This window comes from Chrysemys picta, chromosome 3 (assembly GCF_011386835.1).
Source record: "Chrysemys picta bellii isolate R12L10 chromosome 3, ASM1138683v2, whole genome shotgun sequence".
Classification (NCBI taxonomy): Eukaryota; Metazoa; Chordata; order Testudines; family Emydidae; genus Chrysemys; species Chrysemys picta.
Window position 1 is genome coordinate 189,559,120 of NC_088793.1, and position 27,482 is coordinate 189,586,601.

A 27,482-nucleotide genomic window follows, 5' to 3' on the forward strand; every position below is an offset into this window, starting at 1 on the left:
TCCTTTTCCCTTGGATTCTTCTGGGCAGTCCCCGTAGGGTCCCTTGCTTGAAACACTGGAAGAGCTGCAGTTGCCCATAGCCCCCATTAAAAGAGAGATTGGTACCCAAGGGAGTAACCCTAGAGGGGAAGAATGGGTAGAGGTCAGGCTCTTCACCCCTAACCAAGCTAGAGCCGCAGGAAAACTGGTTGGCCCATTAACCCAGAGCACAGCCTTGGAATGGCTGGCAAAGATAGCTGGCACCCACGATTTCTGGCAGATGTGGCAGCAATTCTCACTCTCCTCTTGGAGTCAGGATAGGGGCTGGGGTCCAGGTTCCCTGATGCTTTAGTCTACGAAGCCCTACTTCTAGATTTGTTGTTGCTATCTGTATTTCCTCGGCTTAGGTTTTCCTTTCTCCCTAAGTCGTTCTTTTTTCTCTCCCCTGTCTCCGCTTCTTCTCCCTCTCTCCCCCCCTCTGCTTTTTCTCTTTTTGTTTCCCCTCCCCTCCCCCAAAGTATTTACTGTCTTTGAAAATATGGTTGCCAGGAGAAGGATTGGGCCCAAATATTGAAAAGTTTGTGTCCACATAAAGCAATCTTGTTTAAAGCCATGGCTCCTCCTAAATAAAATTTTAAAGGAGGGCAAAAAAAAAAAAAAGCGGGGGGTGGGTAAATGAAGACAGCACCTTCAAGGGTCGAGTCAAAGTTCTTAATCCCTGGCGGATGGAAATTTGAAGACAGCTTTTAAGGCTTGTCCACCCTCGAATTTTTGTTAAGGCCAGCTGAGCATGCAGGGAAAATCCAGAGTGCACTGCTACCACTGCCAGTTGCCTCCCTGTAGGAGGCCTGGTGCCCCCAACTTCCTCAGCACTGGCACATTTGGACACCAATTGGTGGGGGAGATTCATGGTTTATGAGGAGTTTGAAGGAGGGGCGTTCAGACAGAATTTGTTGTTAGATACAGGTGCCGCTTACTCCTTAATAAGTACCCAGAATAAGGACCTGTTTGGCCCTCTGACTGGAGTTAAGACCTTACAGGGGTTTAATGAAACAAAGAGTGTTGTCCCCTTTTGCAAAAATATTTTGTATTAAATATAAAAATATAAAATAAAAAGCAATTTGGATTAATCAATATAATTTTTTTTAAATTAATGTTTTTTTAAAATTTAAAGTAGTAGCTAATTTTGCTAACAGGGTTCTATGAAAAATGCCTCCTGGCACATCCTGGGAACCAGTGAAGATTTTAGCAAGTTACCAGATAGTGGCCCGTAAGGCATCTAAAGAATTGAAGTGGCCCACGTGGAATTCAGAAATTTTGGCAATTTGTGGACCAAAAATAAAATAGAATGTGGTAAAATTGAGGCAGAAATCCTAGTCACAGACCCTGATCCTGCACCCCAGAAGCAGTACCGGTATCCAAAGGGAGGCAGAAGCCAGCCTGAAGGAAACAATTTATGGGCTTTTAAATCAAGAGGTTTTAGTCAAGACCCAATAATGCTGCTCTCTGGCTGGTCCTTAAAGGTGATGGCAAGACCTGGAGACTCTTAGTTAATTTTCGCCCCCTTGATCGGGTGACACCACTGATGGCTCCCATAGTGGCTAAGTATCAGGAGGTGATGACCTCCATTGTGTGTGTTTGTGTGGGGGTGGAACAGTGGTTTTCAGTTTTGGATTTGTCCAACGCTTTCTTTGCTATCCCTTTACCTTGGCACCGCTATTACAAATATGCTTTACCTTTCAAGGAAAGCAGTTGTGTTTTGCCAGGGTCCCCCTGTAATCAAAACCTGGGATGGGATGTGTCAGGGCTCCCTCCCCACTCTGAACTCTAGGGTACAGACGTGGGAACCTGCATGAAAGACCCCCTAAGCTTATTTCTACCAGTTTTGGTTAAAAACTCCCCAAGGCACAAATTCTCCCTTGTACCTTGGATTAGGTAATGCTGCCACCACCAAGTGATTAGACAAAACTCAGGGAAAGGACCACTTAGAGTTCCTACTTTCTCCTAATATTCCCCCAAGCCCTACACCCCCTTTCCTGGGGAGGCTTGAGAATTCACAAGATAAGCACAAACCAACCTTGGGTTTTTTTAGACCACTAAAAAAACCCAATCAGATTAAAAACAAACACACACACACACACACACACACACACAACTTTATTAGAAAGAAAAATGTTAAAAGAAGCACCTCTGTGAAATTAGAATGGAAGATAATCTCACAGGGCAATCAGATTCAAAACACAGAGGATTTCCCTCTGGGCAAAACTTTAAAGAAAACCAGTAATACACCTTCCTCTCAGCACAGAGACAATCACAAGCCAAAATAAAAGTAAGCTAACACATTCCCTTGTTAGTATTTACTAATCTAATGGAGTTGGATTACTTGCTTTTGTGATCTGACTCCGGCAAGCACACAGAACAGACAGACAAACAAAGAACAGACAAAATAAAGCCTTCCTCCCACCCCCGATTTGAAAGTATCTTGTCCCCTTATTGGTCCTTTTGGACAGGTGCCAGCTAGGTTCTCTGAGCTTCTTAACCCTTTACAGGTAAAAGGATTTTGTGCCTCTGGCCAGGAGGGATTTTATAGTACTGTATACAGAAAGGTTGTTACCCTTCCCTTTATATTTATGACAGGATGCCTGAAAAAGACAGTATGATTTTTTATGTAAATAACATCCTGATTTGTATTTAGACCAAAAATATTTTTTTGAAAGTATTGAATAGGGTGTTACAAAAGATTCAGAAACCTGTGTTTAAAGCAGTGGTGGGCAACCTGCGGCCCGCATATGGCCCATCAGGGTAATCTGATTGCGGGCTGCGAGACATTTTGCTAACATTGACCATCTGCAGGCATGGCCCCCCACAGCTCCCAGTGGCCGCAGTTCAGGTTTACTCCCTGTGGAAAAGGAGGTTTTGGCAGTAGTTTGGGTTTTGCATCATCGGGAATATCTGGTGGAATTGTCCCTTTTTATTGAAAACTGCCCACTCCCCAGTGAAATACGTGCTTACTGGCAAAGTTAATAATGGTCATGTCTTCAGCCACAGCAAGCCCTCAGCAAATTAGGGCTGATGAATTTGCTGAGCCCCAAGTGGGTGCTCAAAGCACAATTAAGAGTTTAAAAGCCCCTCCCAAAGGAAAAGGGTGGAGGGGAAAAAGGGACTTAGGCCCAAATGGGTCTAAGTACAGACTAGTAAGTTAGTTAAATGTTTAAGTTATGTTTAAATGTATACTTCCCTCTATATGGGGAGGGCAGAAGTTTTGTTTTGCTTTGCGTTTTAAATTATTAATTATGTGACTGCTGGAAGACCTTGGAAATGATGCATTCCTGTGTGCTGTTTTGGCTGGCATTTGACTCACCGGCCTCCTCCTCTGATGGTCTGAATTTGGAACTTGGTGTGCCCACAGCATGGGAAAACTTCCTGTGGATGACAGGAAGGCAAAGTAAATGACACAGTAACAAATAATGTAGATCTTGGTGACTAGAAAAGTCTCCAGCAATGCTGCCAATACCTCTTGGAAGTGGTCAAATGTCAATGGGACAGAAGTGACCCCACCCACAACTCACCTCCAGAAGCCACAACAAAGCATCTACTTTGGTGGAAAGAAAAAGCAACAGCAATATGGAACTTTGGGACTGCAAACTGGTGACAATTTTAGTTTAAATTTTAGTTCTTTTTCCACCTGTAAACCCCTTTGAGTTCATTTATGAATGGACATTCCCAAGTGGACAGCACCAGAAAAAAGACAATTTATGTTAGGCTGAAACACTCCCTTTTATTCCCAAACATTGGGCAGGAAAGTTTTGGGGAGGCAAAACCACAAATAAAAACACCATAAGGGGAATAAAAGGCTCTTTTGCCTTCCATTTAAAAGGCCCAAGGTTCTCAAAAAAATTATACAAAAAATAAAAAATAAATAAATGGTGCTTTAATAAAATAGTCAAAAAATATAAATTTAAAACCACCTGTAATTAATTTAATTAAAGCATATATATTTCAAACCAATGTAAATAAGCATATAAAAATAAAAAGTAAATTAACAGTCACTATGTAAATGTACAGTAAAAACAACAAAATAATATCAATAAAAATAATTACAAATAAAATAAATGCGCTGGGTCAACACCTAAAAAATTTAGCAATGCCGCTAAGGGTATTTTTAAATCAGCTAAGCTGCATACAGGATGAGGTGGCACAAGTTTTACAAAAATAAAATCAATCCCCAAAAAAGAACCATTTCTACCTCTTGCAGGCTGTTGGTGCCCTCCAGGGTAATGTTTCCTTAGCCCTGGCATGCACGCAAATGTAAATTATTAATATAGTAAAAAACAGAATTTAAAATAATATAAGCAAAATACTTCCATTAAAAATTTAAAGCCTACTTAAACATTTTTAAAATTAAATATAAAAATCAGAAATACTTTGCAGCCACAAAATATATATTTAAAAATAACAAAAAAGCCTGTATTTATTAAAATAAACTTAATTATTATAAAAATGTTATTTAAGCATTCCTATTTAAAATTATTTGTAAGTTGCTAGGCAAAAGGCGCGCAAAGTCATAATTACCATCCACCATGCTTCTAATTAAATAAGTAATTAAAAGGGTTAGCAAAAATTCAGAACAAAATTAATAAAAGACATTATTAAAATGGTCCCCCACAGCATTGGGGATTTAATTTGGCCTTACATTTAATTGTGGTAATTCTAATGTTTCAGATGGCATTGGTTGTTGTGCTTCTTGTACTGATATGCTGAATTCAGAGGAAGAGTGACTGGTTGCAAAGTCAGCTGTTTTATAGACCATGGGTACTCCCCAAAATAAGTGCATAAAGTTTGGTCTTTAACAAGGCAAAGTCAGGGGTGAAACCAGAAAGTGCCAGCAAGAAGATTTTTGCTCGGTCTCGGTCGAAAGCCTTGAGCCTAATGCTAAACCTTCAAAGTAACTCACTAAACTCATTATATACAGTATATATAAAGGCCTTAATATTAAAGATATATGGCCTTTAAGGAGGGGAATGTTGACCTGGATTTAAGGGGTGTGTATACCCCAGAATGTGATCAAGTTAATTGCAACCATATTATGTGCATTCATCCACCCTAAATTAATAAAATAGAACACCATACAGTTAAAGTTTAATTTGGAGACAGGCTTTTAGAAGCAAGATCATATCTAGCTGGCAGTTTCTGCTAATCAGAACGGGAGAAGGGGACAAACAAGTAAACAATTAAGACTAAAAACCTTGGTGGTTAAAAAAACCTTAAATCTAGACACCTCTAATATTAAAAGTTTATTAAAAGTTAAAAAAGTAATAATATAGTAGGGGGTCATTATAACCTATGTATTCTATAAAAGTTAGTTATAAAAAAATTAGCTAATAAAGTGTATTTTAAAGCAGTCTTCTAAAGCCAACTTAAAAAATGATTTCCTAACAATCTTTCTCACTGGTGGGTAAGCAGCTGGCCACTGCAAACTTGTTGTTAAGTACTCAATACCCTTCCTAATATTAGGTAAATATCTAAAATATTCTAATCTTATTGCTTATGTCTGTGTGTGCTTAAAGCTAATAAACTGCAGTTTTAAATAAAGAACGCTTACTTGCATAAATCTTATCAAATGAAATTGCTGTGTTCCTACTAATTTATTCATAACACTACCTAAAATAAAATAGTTAAGTTGCCCCGGTTAGGGGTTCTAAAAACCCCAGGTAACAGTAACTGCAGCTGGGTATGACCCTACCTGTATGTGTGCTGGAACCTGGGAGAAGGCTTGGCAGGCTGGTCACAGCAGTACAGTGTAAAAGTGAGCCCAGGCTGGTGGGTCAGGGGGGCTCAGTGGACCCCAGTTCCAGGTGGCACCTCTCAGGGAATCTGTCACAGATACTAAATGGGGAGGTGTTGTAAACAGGAGAATGGAGCAATAACACAAAATAATCTGGAACTAAAATCTAGCAGAATGTGGGAAAATACAAACTAATGCACCCTGAGAAAAAATAATCTGAATTACACTCAAATGTGTGTAGGAGGGAGAAACTTGGAAAGCAGTTATGCTGAACAAGACCCAGGGGAGAAAGTGGACAGCAAATTAGACACAAATTTTCTGTGTGACGTGGCTGGAAGAAGGCCAACATGAAATTGGGCTGCATATATAGAGACATCACATGTCAGAGCAGGGAAGGCAGGACTTCTCAGTACAACTCTGGTGAGACCACACCTGGAATATTACATTTACTTCTGAGTACCTTATTATCAGAAAGATGAAAAGAGAGTGGCATCAATTCAGAGAAGAGCAACAATGATTGCTTTATGAGGAAAAAACTAAAGTAATTAAATATGCACATTTTGGCTAAGTGATGAGTAAGTGGGGACATAACCATCTATAAATACCTTCAGGGTATAAACAGTAAACACCAATGATAGAGAGACATTATTTAGCATGGAGCAGAGGACATAACTAAAATAATGAGATGAAACTGAGAAAGGGATAGGTTTTAACTATCAGGAAAATGTTGGGACTTACAGAATCGTGGAATAGTCTTTCATGGAAAGTACTGGAAGCATCAATCATTAAGAGATGTAAAGGTATACTTGGACAAAACACTAGACAATATATTGCAGAGAACAATCCTGCACTGGCAGGGAATGGAGCAGATGCCCTTAAATCTTTTTAATCTCTACTTTCAGTGACTATCAGATGCTTCCATGATGGTGGAATTACATTTGTAGCCAAATCTTGCTAACCTTTACTCATATGAGTAGGACAGCAAGATCTGTTTCTGTTGAAAAATACGTAACTTTTTTCTCTGCTTTGATTGTGGTCCGCACAAGGTTTATTTCAAGTCTTTGTATTCTTATGTCAAAGGTGTTGGTGTTGTACCTCTATAAATTAACATATGTATTATACGTTATCGCCATCAAATTTCAATAATAATAAAAATGTTTTATGTAAAGTAAAACTAATGTTTCATCTTTTTGGATAAAGTTAATTTAAAATATATACAATTTTAAGTTGTGTATATGTGAATTTAGTCCCAGATCCTCAAAAAAATTTAGGTGTTTAATTCCCATCGAAATGTTTTAGTCCCTGTGAAAGATGCCAGACTGAGCCCTGGAGACTGAATTCCTCTGTTTATTCACAGAATGTATACCATATTGGCAGTGGCAGGGCAAGCTTCCCCATACTGCCCTGCCAACATGCCTCACTTCTGGCCCACTGGGATCATCAATGCAGTTAATTTCCATATCCGTTCAGTACTTGGCCTCTCTGAGACGGCCATCAAGGGCAGGTCCGGCTCCAGGGTTTTGGCTGCCCCAAGCAGCCAAAACAAAAAAACAAAGCCGCGATCGCGATCTGCTGCGGCAATTCGGCGGGAGGTCCTTCACTACCAGGCGGAGTGAGGGACCGTCCGCCGAATTGCCACCGAATACCTGGACCTGTCGCCCCTCTCTGGAGCAGCCGCCCCAAGCACCTGCTTGAGAAGCTGGTGCCTGGAGCTGGCCCTGATGGAGGGTCCTAAGTCCCTCCCCCCCCTCAGGGACCTAGAACCCACACTTCAGCGTGAGTCTGAATTTTACACTGCAATTAAACACCCCCGTAGTCCAAGCATCATGAGCCTGAGTCAGCTGGCATTGGCCAGCCACAGATTTTTTAATTGCAGTTTAGACATAGAGTGCGAATGAGTACAATCTGCGCGGATGTTTTGTGATATCAATCTGCTGAGAACTGAGACCAAACTTGTTCAAATTCATTCCAAGCAATCATCTGACTGAAAGTTATTACAATCACTTCAAACAGAGGCAACATCAGTCGCTATGATGGCATAGAGCATCTCCTACTGCCTGTCCCCTCTGCTATCTGGCCCTTTGGCCAAAACAAACACTGTCTCATGTCAACAATAACTATGGTATTTATTGTATTCAAGTCACAATTTAAAAATATTGATGTGATTATTTTTGTGATAATTTGACATGGAGAGAGACTTATGACAAAGGTTAACTGCTGCTTATGTATATTAATTAAACAAATTGGTTTAATTCTGGTAAGGGAAAAACACTAGTTTTACACTTCTGCATTTATTAAATACGTATAAAATTGCTTGAGAGGTACATAGATTTCTTTCAGTTTATACAATAAAGGTTTTAGATTTCTTCAGGGGTGAGTTGATAAATTGTGATGCCTTGATTTTTGTATACAGTTAAATAACTGAAGAGATTCTCTCTTGCATTAAGCTGTCGGTCCATCTAGTCCAGGGATGGGCAAACTATGGCCCACGAGCCGTTTTAAGCTGGACCGCGAGCTCCTGCTGCGGGGCCCAGGCCTTGCCCTGCTCTGGCGCTCCAGCCAGGGCACAGGGTCGGGGGCCACACCACGCGACTCCTGGAAGCCGCAGCTTGGCCCTGCTCCAGCACTCTAGCCGGGGTGCAGGGTCGGGGGCTGTTCCACGCAGCTCCCGGAAGCTGCGGCGTGGCTCCGTTCCGGCTCCTACGTGCTCCAACGGCCCCCTCCAGCGCTCCAATGGAAGCTGCAGGGGCGGTGCCTGCGGATGGGGCAGCGTGTAGAGTTGCCTGGCCATGCCTCTGCATAGGAGCTGGAGAAGGGACATGCCACTGCTTCCGGGAGCTACTTGAGGTAAGTGCTGCTCAGAGCCTGCACCCCTGAACCTCTCCCTATGCCCCAACCCACTGCCCCAGCCCTGGTTCCCCTTCCTGCTCTCCAAACCCCTCGATCCCAGCCAGGAGCACCCTCCTGCATCCAAAACCTCTCATCCCCAGCCCCACCCCAGAGCCTGCACCCCCAGCCGGAACCTGCACCACTTTCTGCACCCCTGCCCCAGCCCTGATCCCCTTCCCGCCCTCTGAACCCTTCGGTCCCAGCCCAGAGCACCCTCCTACACCCCAAACTCCTCATCCCCAGCCCAATCCAGAACCCGCACCCCCAACCAGAGCCCTCGCCCCCTCCCACATCCCAACCCCAATTTTGTGAGCATTCATGGCCCACCATACAATTTCTATTCCCAGATGTGGCCCTCATGCCAAAAAGTTTGCCCACCTCGATCTAGTCTGATATCATGCCTTTCATCATGACCTATACAGTGCCTCCAAGAAAGACATACAAACAATTAACTAAGACCCGGTCTACACTAGAAAATTAGTTTGGTTTAACTACGTGTTCAGGGTGTGAAAAATCCACACGCCGGGTGGTGTTGTTAAGGCGACTTAATCCCCATGTAGACAGCTCTAGGTCAACAGAAGAATTCTTCCATTGACCTAGCTTCCGCCTCTTGGGGTGATGGATTACTTACACTGATGGGAGAACCCTTCCCATCGGTGTAGGTAGTATCTACTCTGAAGCGCTACAGCAAGCCTGCTGCAATGGTGTTGCTGTAGCTTTTTAAGTGTAGACAAGCCCTAATTTGTGTAGAATCTTATATTTTGTGGGACTCTTTTCTCAGCCCAAGAGAGTGATCAACTAACTCCCTTTATTATGTAGTTAGAATCTTGCCATCACCTTTCCCAGCTGCAAATAGCTAATCATGAAATTATCTAGTCTTCTCAAAACCCAAACACATTATTAGTCATGGTGACTTCCTGTGGCACAATTTAGAAAGGAGCATCTGATTGCTTTTTTGCTATACTCTCAATACACTTACACACCTTCCTTCAAGTCTCTTCTTCACATCCTCAGGCTAATCCCAGTTTTCTCTCTAGTTTCTCTTCATAAATAAACATCACACTGTCCTAATCCATCTTCAACACCCTTTTCTGACCTTTTTGAGGTGAGGTGACAAGTTGAATTTCGTAAACGAAAGAGCTGCATTCTTTGCATGCCTTAAACTCCTGTGGACTCCAATGGGATTTTTGGATACACAAGGAATGAGAATTAGGCCCCAGGCAAGGACATAGCTATAGAGTATCCTTTTTCAATCTTTTCTCTTAACACTTCCAATTATTCTATATTATTTTTTTCACTTCAGCTGTACATAGACCAGATATCCTCATTGGACAACCATCTGACACTCTTGAGACTTTTTCCTTAAATATCCTATGATTAGGGAGTCAATCAGCATATGAGAAATTTAGAGATGTAATGGTATTAATTCTTACATTTATTCAAGTTACATTAATCTACCTTCATGACAGGAGTAGTGGAGCACTTCCATTTTGTTTAGACCCATCTGGAGTTTTTCATAATCATGGGTTTTTGCTTGTCTGAATTTTGTCCCTGATAAATTTCACTCATTCACAGTCACCTTTCCTCTCCAAATTGTGGTTTAAAAGGTTATTTGCCATTGTGGCTCATCATCATTCCTATTAACCACAGAGGGCTTATTTAAGGCAAAATATATGTGGTGTGATCTGCAAAGTTGCTCCATAACAGGCAATGTACTAGTCCAGATACTGAATGAAGTCAGTGGGTTGTGTATTAATAATGCTATAACAGAAGTAGGCACACATAGCTGTTGTGAGCAGGGCCGGCTCTGGCTTTTTTGCCGCCCCAGGCAAAAAAGCCTCCAGCCACCCTCCCGCCCCCACCCCCACCCCCACCCCAGCGCAGCAGGGGAGGGCGGCGGGCCACTCTCCCCGACCGCCGGAGCGCTGGGGGGAGGGCGGCGAGCCCGCCGCGGCTCCGCTGGCGGCCGGAGCCCCGGGGGGGAGGGCGGAGTGCCCAGCCAGGGGGAGGGCAGAGTGCCAGAGTGCCGGGGGGAGGGCGGAGAGCCCGGTCGGGGCTCCGCTCTCCCTGGCGGCCAGAGCGCCGGGGGAGGGCAGCGAGCCTGCCGCGGCCCCACTCTCCCCGACCGCCGGAGCGCTGGGGGGAGGGCGGCGAGCCCGCCGCGGCTCCGCTGGCGGCTGGAGCCCCGGGGGGGAGGGCGGCGAGCCTGCCATGGTTCCGCTGACAGCCGGAGCCCCGGGAGGAGGGCGGAGTGCCCAGCCAGGGGGAGGGCAGAGTGCCAGAGTGCCGGGGGGAGGGCAGAGAGCCCGGCCGGGGCTCTGCTCTCCCTGGCGGCCAGAGCGCCGGGGGAGGGCGGCGAGCCTGCTGCGGCCCCACTCTCCCCGGCGGCCAGAGCACCAGGGGAGGGCGGCGAGCCCACTGCGGCTCCGCTCTCCCAGGCAGCCGGAGCCGGAGCGCTGCGCCGCCTCCCTCCAGGTGCCGCCCCAAGCACAAGCTTGGTGGGCTGGTGCCTGGAGCCGGCCCTGGTTGTGAGAGAGGCAGCTATACCTACAAAGGTGATGTCATTGACAATTTAAATGTTAACATTTCTAACTATCTGCGAATCAAAACATGTAAGAAAGGAAAGGAAGAATCATGTCTGCATTTCCCCAAGTGTGGGGTTCATGAAGGACCAGCAGGTGAGAAGGAAAAGATGTAGCCCTTTAATAAGATATAGCAGGACTCCAGGATGGGAAGGGCTCAATTGGATTAATTTCCCTAAAGGAAGCTTGGGACTAACATTTTAAAAACCCTGGTCTCAGGGATTGCCTGCCCAGAGTAATTGGGAATTTATGTTGTATTCTCATTTAAACCACGGCTGCACCAACGATGTTCCAGGAAATTGGTCCAGATCAGAGTTAAAACCTAAATTTAACACAGCTTGTGACAGTTGTGTGGATGCAAACCCTGTTGTATGGTTTTTGCCATCAGGGCTCTATGGCAGCATGATTTCCCTGACCAATGTGATTGTGGATTTAGTCTGAGAATTGTGTTATAAAGTAAAAACGACACGATTGGCATTTACTACCATATCTACAAGAAAAAGGTATAGCATGATTTGGCTAGCACAATTCTCTGCTAGATGGCTCCTAACAACAAGTACCTTTAAACATGATCAAACCTTGCATGTTTCAGATTATAGTGGGGCTTCTAAGCACTCTTGGATTTCTAAGCACTCTTTTAGAAGTTTACAAGAAGTTTTAAAATTACATGTCAGTGTAAGAGCCACAAGACTGATTCTCATACTTTGTACATGGAATAAAATTACTCTTTTCCTTTCCTTAGATTCAAAGTAAATTTCTTTGTATTTAAAATTATTGGGTTAAGAGTTACAAGAAGTAGGGAGGTGGGAAATTATTTCTAATCAACCAACCTAGCCTTCCAGCTTTCTGAGTTTTAGTATCTTTACGGCAAAGAAGAGTGAAGAATTTGGACATTAACTTTAGGCCAGCAATATATGTGAAGGAAAAAGTACTTGACAGTTTGATACAAACCTATTGTGTAATTAAAATATAAATTATTAGACATCTCTTCCATGAGAAACTCATACTCATATTAATTTTGTTTCTCTTATGGAAAACATCATTGGTCTATAACATACTGAAAATATTACTTTAATATTTTTAGCACTTAAATTCCTGAAGTTATACTGCAGGGTATCCAACAAAAATACATGTTGTATTCAGCAGGTCATCCAAGTATAATCAATACCCCATTAGAAGGAATCTGGCACTTTGACAGTTACCACTAACTAATTGTATCTGCTTTTTAACTGTAAAGTGTAGTACAAAGAAATGATACAGATGGTTGAATTAACATCTACCAGCATTGTCTCATAAATACAGTTTCAAAAACAAATACATCCACTAGCAGCCAAACATAAAACAAGCTTGTTACTAACCTGGAAATATACTCGGTCTTGCAACTCTGTCTGTCTATTCTCTGTGGTTTGGGGAGTAGAAGAGAGTAGGAGCCTCCAGTAAATTAAATAAAGACATTCTTTAGCATCCCAGCCATGAATGCAGTGAAATTCCTTTACAGCTATGCAATATACTTAAAAGAGCTTCAGCTGTGTAGTGTTCTGCATGTAGTAGTAAATAGCCAGTGGAAAGGGGCTAAATAGAAGTATTTAAGATTCAAAATGTTTTATCTATAAACAACCCTGAGAAAATATAAAACTGACATTTGTCTCTTTATCAGGTAATATGGTGATGTAATGACTAAAAAGATGTTCTCCTTATGATAGCATTAATTTTGTCAATCAGTCACTTTGTTTATTGTTAGGGGGAATGACTTATGGTAAGGCCAAATTCAGTTTGCCTTTCATGAGCTGTCCCATTGCCGCCTTGTGCATTCACAGAATCATAAAATATTAGAGTTTGAAGAGCCCTCAGGAGGTCATCTAGTCCAACCCCCTGCTCAAAGCAAGACCAACACCAACTAAATCATCCCAGCCAAGGCTTTGTCAAGCCGGGCGTTAAAAACCTCTAAGGATGGCGATTCCACCACCTCCCTAGGTAACCCAGTCCAGTGCTTCACCACCCTCCTAGTGAAATAGTGTTTCCTAATATCCAACCTAGACCTCCCCCACTGCAACTTGAGACCATTGCTTCTTGTTCTGTCATCTGCCACCACTGAGAACAGCCGAGCTCCATCCTCTTTGGAATCCCCCTTCAGGTAGTTGAAGGCTGCTATCAAATCCCCCCTCATTCTTCTCTTCTGCAGACTAAATAACCCCAGTTCCCTCAGCCTCTCCTCGTAAGTCATGTGCCCCAGACCCCTAATCATTTTTGTTGCCATCCGTTGAACTCTCTCCAATTTGTCCACATCCCTTCTGTCGTGGGGGGACCAAAACTGGACACAATACTCCAGGTGTGGCCTCACCAGTGTCTAATAGAGGGGAATAATCGCTTCTCTAGATCCACTGGCAATGCTCCTACTAATACAGCCCAATATGCCATTAGCCTTCTTGGCAACAAGGGCACACTGCTGACTCATATCCAGCTTCTCATCCACTGTAATCCCCAGGTCCTTTTCTGCAGAACTGCTGCTTAGCCAGTCGGTCCACAGCCTGTAGCGGTGCATGGGATTCTTCTGTACTAAGTGCAGGACTCTGCACTTGTCCTTGTTGAACCTCATCAGATTTCTTTTGGCCCAATGCTCCAATTTGTCTAGGTCACTCTGGACTCTCTCCCTACCTCCAGCGTATCTACCTCTCCCCCCAGCTTAGTGTCATCTGTGAACTTGCTGAGGAAGCAATTAATCCCATCATCCAGATCATTCACACAGTAGGAGTAGGGATTTCTTATAGCTTATTCCTGTATTTGATACATTTTAAATCTTTGTTTTAAAAAAAAGTTTCTAGCTCTTCTAAATTGAGAAAAATAACCTTGAAAACATAAATCAACAGGAGAGAAGAAACACTGATTTCAAACATCATATTCCCTCCTACAGTATTCATATCAGAAGTTTTACGGTAACCAAATTCTGCATGAGGCTGTCTTCCGAACGTATATATTAAAATAATAACAGTCTGAACATTCAAAATAAATCCATTAATATAGTCTGGAGAATCAGCAAAATACCAGTAAAATATTGGAATTTCAGAACTTGCAAACTGAATGTGTTTCATTCACTGTAAATTAGTGTCATTACTTATCTTTCTGACAGTAAGCAGTGGAAGGTCATTGCTCAAATTCAAACAGAACAATTTAAACAGTTTAAATAGCTAGTGCCTCAGAAGAAAAAAGCAGGCAACATAAACACAGTCAAAAAGAGAAAGTTCAGTCTCTGCTAGTTATAGCCACTGCTTCTTGAGGTGCTGGTAAGAGCTTTATGTGGTCCTATGCAGTAATCCAGGAGCAGTGTTGTCATCTTCAGAATGCATGGTCTTCATGTATATGATTTGTTGTGGAAAGGCTATCAGAAGCAAAGCCAACAAATGTATTTCAGCTAAAATTAGCTAGTGTTTCTGTACTTGGAATCCCAAATTCCTATCAGAGTTTTCAATATCGGGCAACCAAGGTGTACAGTGAACAAATTTTCAAAGTGAAAAAACAGGATGCTTGTTGGGGTGGGCACATAGAGTATGTTGGATTTAGTGTGCAGGTGCTGGGTGACGTTGGTGGCCTGTCATATACAGGAGTCAGACTAGATAATCTAATAATCCCTTTGGGACTTAAACTCCTCCTGTCAGTGGTGCACTGACTGAAAAGGGGCAGTGTGGGGGGCGGAGAGCCAGGGCTTGCAGCTCAGTGCAGCTCCCCACTGGGAGCCCAGCTGCCTCCTGGGCATCTCGCCGCCCCACTCTGCACCAGGAGTGGGGGACAGCCACCTGGGCATCTCACCTCCCTGCTCTCGGCCACTTGGGCTTCTCTCCTCCCCGCTTGGAGGGGGGGACGACAGCCTCCCTGGGCTTCTCAGCTCCCTGAGCGGGGAGCCAGGATGGGGGGCAGCCAGACTCTAGCCCACCACCAGCCTGGGCTTTCTTGTTAATTACACAGCTCCAGCATGGAGCCCTGAAATTGACAAGAATGACAGCCAACAGCCAATGTAGATAACACAGTATCTACATGGACACTGCTTCGCCCTAACTACACTGATACAAGCCTACGTCTCTCATGGAGGTGGAGTTATGATGTCTGTGTAGTAGAGCACTTACATTGGTGGGACCAGGCTGTAGTGTAGACACTGACATTATTAGGTCAACGTAAGCTGCCTTAGTTGACCTATCTCTGTAGTGCAGACCAAGCCGTGGACTCTAGGAGTATGCTTGTAGGGGCGTGGCGGGGGAGAGCAGTCAGGGAGGTGTGCACAGGAGGGTTTTGGCAGTGGAGTAAGCAGAGAAAGAAAGGCTTCCTGCTTCTGTCTCTTCCCCCCCCAAACACAGCAGCACTCCTGAATTTGCCTTCTCAGACACCCTATGGAATGGACTGTGTGTGCAGGGAACATCTGGGTAGAGGAATTGTGTGGAAGGTGCTTGTTGGGCAGGCTCATGGGGCCTGCAGCTGTTTACAAAATCACTGCTTTGTAAAATGACAGGATGGTGGGACATTTCTGTTTTATTCAGGGACACATCAGACTAAAGTGCTGATGAAAATGCGGATACTGTAATTCCTAATCCCCACTCAGGAATGCTGGGGGCCGGATCCATGACGGGACTCTAGGGCCCCGATCCATGACAGAAATTACTCAGCATCACAAGGCTAACTTTCAGGCACTTAGAAAATCACAGGAACAACAATGTGATCCATAAAGCCCACATTAGGCACCTAGGCTTCCTATACGATGCACGGGAAGAGATAGATGCCTAAGAATGGGATCCACAAAAGCCAGCACACCAGATGGGAAGATGCCTAAGCTAGCCAATGGGAGATGCTAACTTGAGGGGTATGTCCTAAGTCCTGTCCCTCTCAGAGTTTGGAACCTAAGTCCAGGCTGGAGGGAGGCCCCATCTCTGCTTGTGATCCACAGCTGGGATCCTCTCTCCTGCAGCCAGGCAGCTTAGGCACCTAAGCTGTTTCTTCTGGAGGATGAGTTAGGCCTGCTTCACTGCACGCAAAATGTGGGAGAGAGGAAGGTGGTGGTTCCTGCCACCTGCCTTATAACTTTTAGCCCAGTGCTTAGAGCACTCCCCTGGAATGTGGGACACCCAAGTTCAATTCCCCTCTCTGCGTGCAGGGGAGAAAGGATTTGAACAGGCATCGTTACCTCTTAGGAGAGTATTCTAACCACTGAGTGATGGCATATTCTGATGTAGGCGGTGGAGGGAAACTCTCCGTCTCTCCTGTTGAAGCTGTTAAAGAGACAAGGGAGCAGGGGGACTGGACCATGAGTATCTCATCTCTCCATGGGTACCCTAACCACAGGACTATACAGTCATTCTCTTCTCTCTGGCCAAGAGACTCTAGATATTTATACACAGTGGAACAGCTTCAAACAGGAGAGACTCAGGGAGCCGCACATCAGACTATGGTATAGGCACCTAAGCACCTTTGTGGATCTGGGCCTAGGTCAAAACATCAGTCTCTCCAGTTTCCCAGGCTTGCATAGGTTCTGGAACTGGTTTGAACTGGTTTCCATTATATACAGGGTTTACAGTTTGGTCCAATAGCTCTCAGCACCCCCCACCACAAAAATTGTTCCAGCACCCCTGCAGTCATGATTTTCAATGCTGCAGAGTAAGTCACAGAAGCATGTCTTCCTTTCATTATGCTGCTGGTGATTGGATACAATCCATTGATGAATGCAAAGGAAAAAAAGTACAAGGGCGGGGGAAGACAATTAAATGTGTCCTTCTTGCAGAGAAACTTTTCACCCTATGGCCACTGGGGCTATTGTTTTTCACTTTCTCTGGACTCTGAACCCTTCCCATCGGGTGTTCTCAGAGGGTATGTCTACACAGCAAAGCAAAACCCATGGCTGGCCTGTACCAGCCGACTCAGGCTGAAGGGCAGTTTCACTGCCGTGTAGACTTCCGGGATTGGGCTGGAGCCCAAGCTGTGGGACCCTCCCACCCACAGGGTCCTAGAGCCTGCGCCCCACCCTGTGTCCAGAAGTTTTAGTCTATACTGCAATGAAACAGCCTCTCAGCCCAAGCCCCGCGAGCCTGAGCCATCTGGTACAGGTCAGCCACAGATGTCTAGTTGCTGTGCAGACATACCCAGAGACAGCTGCTTTATCCAGGTCTTCTACTCAGCAGTTCTGACAAACTTACTTCTGCTGTACAGAAGTATCTAGTGGAGATGAGAATGCAGCTATATCTACATCTTACTAATCAGTTAGGGGTATTGCTTTTCCCTCCCTTCTTCATACCTGACTTTATCCCTGAGAGTTGAGAGCAAGTTAAACCTAGTTTACAATGCAATATGGCTGCAAAAAAAAAAAAAAACCCAAAACAAACAAACAAAAAAAACCAATGCAATTTTAGGTGCATATACAAAGGCATCATGTCATGGAGCAGAAAGCTTTACAGTTACTTACTATGGTTTGATATCTTAGCTGAAATCCTGGCCCGCCTGAAATCAAAGGTCCAATTTCCTTTGACTTCAATGGGGCCAGGGTTTCACCCCTGGAATATTATATTCTGTTCTAGGCAACCATTACTAAAAATATTTTGGCAAACAAAAGCAATTCAGAAGAGGGGAACAAAAATGATCAGCAGCCTGGAGGGATGATATGAGCAAAGATTAAAATAGCAAAATATAGCTTGTTTGACTGTTAGTTACAATTATTTGATGGGCAAAGAAATGTAGAGAGGAATTATTCTGCGCAGTTTACAGAGGTATAGTTAGCATATTGGGATGAAAGAAAGAAAAATATTAGGAAATGCTTTGTGATAGTGATACATATTAGGACGTAAAACAGTCTCTCAAGGGAAGTGGTAGAAAGTCCATCACTTGAAACATTTAAAATGAGATAGGCCAATACACTAAAAGTGACTGTAGGGAACAATCCTACACTGGCAGAGCAATGGACTGGATGATCTAATCCGTCTTTTCCCTCTCTAACTTCTGTGGCAATTCTTTGTCCCCTTTCTTGCTAGCTCCAGCATTTGTTGAAGTTAGAGTGCAAATTAGAGTGCAAACTGGTCCTTCAAACATTCCTCCTCCAGATGAGATAAGGCCTCCATTGTTATACCACTGCCCAAGGGCAGGTTTGCAGCTGCAACTCAGGCATCTTCTGATAAGGTCAGTTTAAATCTTTGAAGAGTCTTACGACAAATGCCACCACTGAGGGAACAGAGTTGGGCAGAATCTTACTTTTCTCATCCTCTGGAACAACACCCTCTTCTAATTGTGAAAGGTACACACATGTCTGACTTGGGGGGCATCACAGAGGAAGCCCCTGACTCCTCTCAGTACTTATGGAAGAACTGCCTTTTCTGTGTAGCGATATCACCAAAATCCTTCAGATTAAGTATAGTGCCCACCTTTGTTATCACCTCAGGGGAGCTCCTCCTTATTATAAATAGAAGAAAGACCACATAATACAGTCAGCATTCTCATTAACAACATCTGGGCAGCCCTTAATATGAACTTTATCCTTCCCAACAATTCAGCTTAATTCTACAAGCTTCCCACAGAAGAAATCAAACTGTGGGTCCCAGTTCCCAAGGTGTAGCCACAAATATTAACAGTTTTATGGTAGCGCCTAGAGACCCCAATCGACATTAGTGCCCTGTTGATCTAGGCAGTATACACACACAGAGTGATAGAGAGAGTCCCTGGCCTGAAGAACTTACTGTACAAATAGACAAGAATGAGGAAAAGGATACAAGCAGAAGATTAAGGCTTGGTCTACACTACCCCCCCTAATTCGAACTAAGGTACGCAACTTCAGCTACGTGAATAACGTAGCTGAAGTTCGAAGTACCTTATTTCGAATTAGTTCAAACTTACCTTGGTCCACACTCGGCAGGCAGGCTCCCCCGTCGACTCCGCGGTACTCCTCTCGGCGAGCTGGAGTACCGCAGTCGACGGCGAGCACTTCCGGGTTCGACTTATCGCGTCCAGACTAGACGCGATAAGTCGAACCCAGAAGTTCGATTTCCAGCCGTCGAACTTGCCGGTAAGTGTAGCCAAGGCCTAAGAATTAGAGAAAGAGACTAAGACTTGTTTGGGCACACAAGAAATTTGTGGCAGAGCTGAGTTGAAGTCAGATCTCCTGAGTTCCTGTTCCATTGTCTTAACTACAAGACTAATGTGAAGCAACTGCCTGGAAAGAAATGGGTTAGGAGATCTTTGTGCATCACATGGGTAAGTGGGGTATATAAGGAATAGGAAGGTGGGGTCAGGGGTCAACAGGACTAAGATGTCTCCTGTTTTTCCCCTGAGTGGTAGAGGCAGGGGAAAACCTCTGGGGATTGTAGCCTGCATTTGTCAATTGAGTTGTTTTATTTTGTGTTGTTTGTCCTTTGCTTTTAAACAATAAATCACACTGAGAGGCAAGAGGCAAGGCCCATTAAGAACAGAAGAACGGCCATACTGGGTCAGACCAAAGGTCCATCTAGCCCAGTATCTTGTCTTCTGAGAGCGGCCAATGCCAGGTGCCCCTGAAGGAATGAACAGAACAGACAATCACCAAGTGATCCATCCCCTGCCGCCCTCACCTAGCTTCTGGCAAACAGAGATCAAGGACACCATTCCTGTCCATCTTGATGGATTCCTGCCATTCCTGCCATTGATGGATCTAATCTCCATGAATTTATCTAGTTCTTTTTTGAACCCTGTTATAGTCTTGGCCTTCACATTCTCTGGAAGAGTTCCACAGGTTGACTGTGTGTTGTGTGAAGAAATACTTCCTTTTGTTTGTTTTAAACCTGCTGCCTATTAATTTCATTTGGTGACTCCCTAGTTCTTGTGTTATTAAAAGGAGTAAATAACACTTCCTTATTTACTTTCTCCACACCAGTCATGATTTTATAGATCTAGAATCATAGACTTTAAGGTCAGAAGGGATCATTATGATAGTCTAGTCTCACCTCCTGCACAACACAGGCCACAGAATCTCACCCACCCACTCCTGTATCAAACCCCTAACCTATGTCTGAGCTATCGAAGCCCTCAAATCATGGTTGAAAGACTTTAAGCTGCAGAGAATCCTCCAGCAAGTGACCCATGCCCCACGCTGCAGAAGAAGGTGAAATCCCCAGGGCCTCTGCCAATCTGCCCTGGAGGAAAGTTCCTTCCCGACCCCAAATATGGCGATCAGCTAAACCCTGAGCATGTGGGCAAGACTCACCAGCCAGACACCCAGGACCTCTATCATATCCCTTAGTCATCTCTTTTCCAAGTTGAAAAGTCCAAGTCTTATTAATCTCTCCTCATATGGAAGCTGTTCCATACTACTAATAATTTTTGTGCCATTTTCTGAACCTTTTCCAGTTCCAATTTATCTTTTTTGAGATGGGGCAACCACATCTGCATGCAGCATTCAAGGTGTGGGCATACCATGGATTTATATAGAGGCAATATGATATTTTCTGTCTTATTATCTATCCCTTTCTTAATGATTCCCAACATTCTGTTCACTTTTTTGACTGCTGCTTCACATTGAGTGGATGTTTTCAGAGAACTATCCACAATGACACCAAGATCTCTTTCTTGAGTGGTAACACCTAATTTAGACCACATCATTTTATATGTATAGTTGGGATTACGTTTTCCAATGTGTATTACTTTGCATTTATCAACACTGAATTTCATCTGCCATTTTGTTGCCCAGTCACCCACTTTTGTGAGATCCCTTTGTAATTCTTCATAGTCTGCTTTGGCCATAATTATCTTGAGTAGTTTTGTATCATCTGCAAATTTTGCCACCTCACTGTTTACCCCTTTTTCCAGATCATTTGTGAATATGTTGAATAGTATTGGTCCCCGTGCAGAGCCATGGGGGGCACCACTATTTACCTCCCTCCATTCTGAAAACTGACCATTTATTCCTCTGCTTTGTTTCCTATTTTTTCACCAGCTACTGATCCATGAGAGAACTGTCCCTGTTATCTCATGATAACGTACTTTCCTTAAGAGCCTTTGGTGAGGGACCTTGTCAAAGGCTCTTTGAAAATCTAAGTACACTATATCCACTGGATCATCCTTGTCCATATGCTTGTTGACTCCCTTAAACAATTCTAGTAGATTGGTGAAGCATGATTTCCCTTTACAAAAACCATGTTGACTCTTCCCCAACAAATCATGTTCATCTGTGTCTGATAATTCTGTTCTTTACTGTAGTTTTAACCAGTTTGCCAGGTACTGAAGTTAGACTTACCGACCTGTAATTTCTGGGATTACTTCTGAAGCCTTTTTTAAAAATTGGTGTCACATTAGCTATCCTCCAGTCATTTGGTACAGAAGCTGATTTAAATGTAGGTTACAAACTACAGCTGGTAGTTCAGCAATTTCACATTTAAGTTACTTCAGAACTCTGGGGTGAGTACCATATGGTCCCGGTGATTTATTACTGTTTAGTTTATCAATTTGTTCCCAAAACCTCCTCTAATGACATCTCAATCTGGGCCAGTTCCTCAGATTTGTTACCTAAAAACAATGGCTCAGGTTTGGGAATCTCCTCACATCATCAGCTGTGAAGACCGATAGAAAGAATTCATTTAGTTTTTCCATAATGGCCTTATCATCTTTGAGTGCTCCTTTAGCACCCTCAATCATCCAGTGGCCCCACTGGTTATTTAGCAGCCTTTCTGCTCCTGATGTATTTAAAAAAGTTTTTGCTGTTACTTTTTGAGCCTTTGGCTAGCTGTTCTTCAAATTCTTTTTTGGCCTTCCTAATTATATTTTTACACTTCACTTGCCAGAGTTTATGCTGCTTTCTATTTTCCTCAATAGGATTTAACTTCCACTTGTTAAAGGATGCCTTTTTGCCTCTCACTGCTTCTTTTACTTTGTTGTTTAGCCACAGTGGCACTTTTTTGGTTCTATTACTATGTTTTTTAATTTGGGGTATACATTTAAGGTGAGCCCCTATTATGGTGTTTTACAAAAGTTTCCATGCAGGTTGCAGGGATTTCACTTATAGACTCATAGACTTTAAGGTCAGAAGGGACCGTTATGATCATCTGGTTTGACCCCCTGCATGATGCAGGCCACCAAGCCGTCCCAACCCTTTCCCTTGATTCTGCTGTTGAAGTCCCCAAATCCTGTGGCTTAGAGACTTCAATTGGCAGAGAATCCTCCTGCTAGCGATCCCTGCCCCATGCTGCGGAGGAAGGCGAAAAACCTCCAGGGCCTCTGCCAATCTACCCTGGAGGAAAATTCCTTCCCGACCCCAAATATGGCGATCAGTAAAACCCCGAGCATGTGGGCAAGAGTCTCCAGCCTGACCCTTGTTAGCCATTATACTATTTACCTGCCATGGCACGGTATTCCTTTGACTTAAATCATGTTTTTCCATTAAACCATTCCCTCCATAAACTTATCTAGCTTAATCTTAAAACCAGACAGGTCCTTCGCCCTCACCGTTTCCCTCGGAAGGCTGTTCCAATATTTCACCCCTCTGACGGTCAGAAACCTTCGTCTAATTTCAAGCCTAAACTTCCCCATGGCCAGTTTATATCCATTCGTTCTCGTGTCCACATTAGTACTGAGCTGGAATAATTCCTCTCCCTCCCTGGTATTTATCCCTCTGATTTATTTAAAGAGAGCAATCATATCCCCCCTCAGCCTTCGTTTGGTCAGGCTAAACAACCCGAGCTCCTCGAGTCTCCTTTCATACGACAGGTTTTCCATTCCTCTGATCATCCTAGTGGCCCTTCTCTGTACCCGTTCCAGTTTGAGTTCATCTTTTTTAAACATGGGAGACCAGAACTGCACACAGTACTCCAAATGAGGTCTCACCAGCGCCTTGTACAACGGAAGCAGCACCTCCTTATCCCTACTAGATATACCTCGCCTAATGCATCCCAAGACCGCATTGGCTTTTTTCACCGCCACGTCACATTGTCGACTCATAGTCATCCTGCGGTCTACCAGGACCCCGAGGTCTTTCTCCTCCTCCGTTACTTCTAACTGATGCGTCCCCAGCTTGTAACTAAAATTGTTGTTAGTCATCCCTAAATGCATCACCTTACACTTTTCACTATTAAATTTCATCCTATTTCTGATACTCCAATTCACAAGGTCATTCAAGTCTCCCTGCAGAATATCCCTATCCTCCTCCGAATTGGCAATACCTCCCAGCTTTGTGTCATCCGCAAACTTTATCAGCCCACTCCTACAATCGGTTCTGAGGTCAGTAATAAATAGATTAAATAAAATGGGTCCCAAAACCGAACCTTGAGGAACTCCACTGGTGACCTCCCTCCAACCTGACAGTTCACCCTTCAATACGACCCTCTGCAGTCTCCCCATTAACCAGTTCCTTATCCACCTCTGGATTTTCATATCGATCCCCATCTTTTCCAGTTTAACCAATAATTCCTTGTGCGGTACAGTATCAAACGCTTTACTGAAATCAAGGTATATTAGGTCCACCGCATTTCCCTTATCTAATAAGTCCGTTACTTTCTCGAAGAAGGAGATCAGATTGGTTTGGAAAGATCTGCCTTTGGTAAAACCATGTTGTAATTTGTCGCAATTGCCATTGACCTTTTGGCACTGTACCCTTTAATTTCTGTTTAACTAACTTCCTCATTTTTGTGAAATTAAATGCTACCATGTTGGGCTGCTGTGGTGTTTTCCCCACCACAGGGATGTTAAATCTAATTATATTATGGTCACTATTACCAAGTGGTTCAGCTGTAATCACCTCTTGGACCAGATCCTGTGCTCCTATTAGGACTAAATCAAGAATTGACTCTCCCCTTCTGGGTTCTAGGACTAGCTGTTCCAAGAAGTAGTCATTTAAGGTGTCAAGAAACTTTGCCTCTGCATCCCATCCTGAGGTGACATGTACCCAGTCAATATGGGGACAGTTATTATTGGGTTTTTTATTTTTATTGCCTCTCTAATTCCCTGAGTCATTATCACCATCCTGGTCAGGTGGTCGGTAATATATGCCTACTGCTATAGTCTTATTATTCAAGCATGGAATTACTATCCATAGAGATTCTATAGTACAGTTTGATTCATTTAAGATTTTTACTTCATTTGACTCCACGCTTTCTTTCACATATAGTGCCACTCCCCCTCCAGCACGACCTGTTCTGTCCTTCTGATATGTTTTGTACCCTGGGACTACTGTGTCTCATTGATTATCCTCATTCCACCAAGTTTCTGTGATGCCTATTATATCAATATCCTCATTTAATATGAGGCACTCTAGTTCACCCATCTTATTATTTAGACTTCTAGCATTTGTATATAAGCACATAAAAATTGTCACTTTCCAGCTGTCTGCCATGAGGTGATGTAATTGAATAGGACTCTTTCTCATTTGACTGTTTCTCATCAGATCCTACCCATATTTCCATCCTCTCCTCCTTACTAGGACACAGAGAATCTCCATTAATAGATCCTCCCCTAAGGGATGTCTCTGTCCGAACCATGTGCTCCTCCGCATCTGTCGGCTTTTCCCCAGCCATTAGTTTAAAAACTGATCTACAACATTTTAAATTTTAAGCAATCTGGTTCCATTTTGGTTTAGGTGGAGCCCATCCTTCCTGTATAGGTTCCCCCTTTCACAAAAGGTTCCTGTAGTCCATTGAGGGGAGTGGCTCTTCCCCCTCTGGGTCTGTGGGTGGCCAATCTACCCCACTACATCTCGGGGTGGGGGTGTCGCGTGACGTGGGGAATCAGCGGGGCGATGGGCAACGTGAGCTTGGGCCTGTGATCAGGGCCAAACAAACACACACAGATACAGAGCCCCAAACCCTGGTTGGGGCAGGGCAGCAAAGAGCTTTTGGCTCAGGCCTGTACTCAGGCTGGGCAGCAAACGGTCGGGTCTCCTAGCTCTGGCAGAGGGCCGACAAGCTCAGGCTTCTTGCCTAAGAGAGGTGGAGACTGCCACCCATAGATTGGGGTGGCAGGGTGGTGGTGGTGGTGGTGGTGGTGCGCAGGCCCACCTACTCCACTGCGTCTCAGCCCAGGGCCCTAGCAGTGGCAGAACGGTCTGCCACTGGGTCAGCGGGGATCCTGACTGCAACACGCTGACTCACTTGCTGTCAGTGTTGTAGCTAGGGGTCAGCTACCCCTGGGCTACTTCCCAACTCCCCCTCAGGGTGTACCTGACTCTGTAGAGGGTTGTCCTGGTCATCGGGGAAGAAGGCCTCTGTCAGTGCTTGCAGTTCCTCCATGCTCGGGTCTGTAAATGCGCCTGGCGGTCCTGGCCAGTCCTCGGCTCTCTGTGCAGCAGCCTCCCAGCTCGGAAGCTCACAGGAGGTGTCTGGCTCCTCCAGCAGCTGCCTCCCAACTGAATTCTCCAGCCCATCTTTGTACTTCCAGTCCCATCCACTGACTTCAGGCGGGAGGGTTGAGCAAGGCGTGACTTCGCCCACTAGGGTTCAATGAGGGGCTCCTCCCCCTCCGGCTCTGTGGGCGGCCAATCTGCCCCACTACACACATCAACCCTTAAGTCCAATCCCAGTCTTAGGGGGGAATCAAGAGACCAGCCCCGAAGCAGGAGAAGAAATCAGCGTTGGCATTCTCCTTACCTGCCCGATGCTTGACGGTAAAGGTGTATTGCTGGAGGTTAAGGAACCAGCGCATCAGCCTGGCGTTAGAGTTCCTCATGGTGTTTAGCCACTTCAGAGGTGTGTGGTCGGTGATCAGGACAAAGGGGGCCCCCCAGAAAATAGTATCTGAGCACGCTGATCGCCCACTTGACGGGGAGGGCCTCCTTCTCGATGACTGAGTATTTACACTCACGGGGAAAAAGTTTGCGGCTAAGGTAGAAGATGGGATGTTCTGGGAGAGGATGGCCCCGAGCCCCGCCTCCAAGGCACCTATTTGAACCAAAAACTCCCAGTTGAAGTCGGGGCTGAATAACATGCGTTCCCGACATAGATTTCCCTTAAGAGTCTGGAAGGCGTCTTTGCATTCCATTGACCAGCGTACCGAGCGGGGACTGTCCTTAGCGAGGAGGGCCATGAGGGAGGCTGCGATTGATGCAAATTGGGGCACAAAGCATCGGTAGTATCCAGCCAGGCTAAGAACTGTCGTACCTGGCGCTTTGTCATCAGGGCTGGGCATGCTTGCAGCATCTGGACCTTTCCTATGAGGGGGTGGACGAGGCCCCAGCCAAGGGTATATCCCAAGTATGTAGTATTCTGCCAGTTGATTCAACATTTTTGGGGGTTGGCCATGAGCCCGGCCCCTTGCAGGGTCCAGAGGATGGCGGTCACCCGATTTAAATGCTCATCCTACTAACAGCTGTAGACCACGACATCATCCAAGTAGACCGTGGTGTACATTTAATCGAGATTTAAAGGGCCCTGGGCTCTGGCTGCAGTAGTGGCGGCTGGGAACCCCGGACCCTTTAAATCACTGCTGGAGCTACCAGCTGCAGAGGTAGCAGCAGCGGGGCTCCTGGGGTAGTGGTGGCGGGGCTCCTGGGGTGATTTAAAGGGCTAGGGGCTCCCAGCCGCAGCTACTGCAGCGGAGCCCTGAGCCCTTTAAATCGCTGCCGGAGCCCTGGGAGTCCTGGCCACCTCCGCTACCCAGGGGCTCCAGCAGTGGGGCTCTGGCAGCAATTTAAAGGGCCTGGGGCTCTGGTCACTGCTACCGCCGTGGAGCCCCAGGCCCTTTAAATTGCCACCTGGGGAAGCTGGTCCTGTACAGCATACTGGCTCTTGCCGGTATGCTGTGCTGGGGCATACCGGCTTACTTTCACCTCTGCAATCCCCAGATGATCAAAAAATTAATCGATCCTGGGCATCGGGTATGTGTCGAACTTTGATATCACATTCACCCTTCAGAAATCTATGCAGAATCAGAGGGTCCCATTGGGCTTCGGAACCAACACGATGGGACTGCGCCACTTGCTCTGCAATTGTTCCTTGACTCCCAGCTCCATAATCGCTTGGACTTCCTTTTCAACAATTTCCCACGTCTGTCGCAACAATAGTCTCTTACCTCCTGATGGACTCCCAGCCAGTAGAAGCGGGATAGGACTTGGGCCAGGGTCTTTTCTTGCCCCAAATGGCCGGCCGCACAGCTGTTGTGTGCAAGCCTCAAAACACCTTTCCGATGACACTGGGGAACGACCAGCTGGGTCCAAACCTCCTGTGTTTGTGGGTCCTGCTTCACCCAATAGAGGTGATCTGCTACGAGTTCAAATTGGGACCATTGCACTGCTGTTTGGATGGCCCTGTTAATGCGGGCCACCTGGTCATAGG

The 27,482-nt window shown here is 44.9% G+C and overlaps 1 long non-coding RNA gene across 1 annotated transcript; it reads right to left on the reverse strand.

The window, feature by feature from the left end:
- Positions 1–3,258: 3,258 nt before the first annotated feature.
- LOC122174370 (uncharacterized) lies at positions 3,259–13,858 on the reverse strand. The gene is made up of 3 exons (XR_010599288.1): positions 12,594–13,858; positions 5,723–5,865; positions 3,259–3,402 (listed from the first exon to the last, which is right to left on the reverse strand). It is a non-coding gene; the product is annotated as an uncharacterized LOC122174370 (long non-coding RNA).
- Between the last annotated feature and the right edge of the window lie 13,624 nt (positions 13,859–27,482).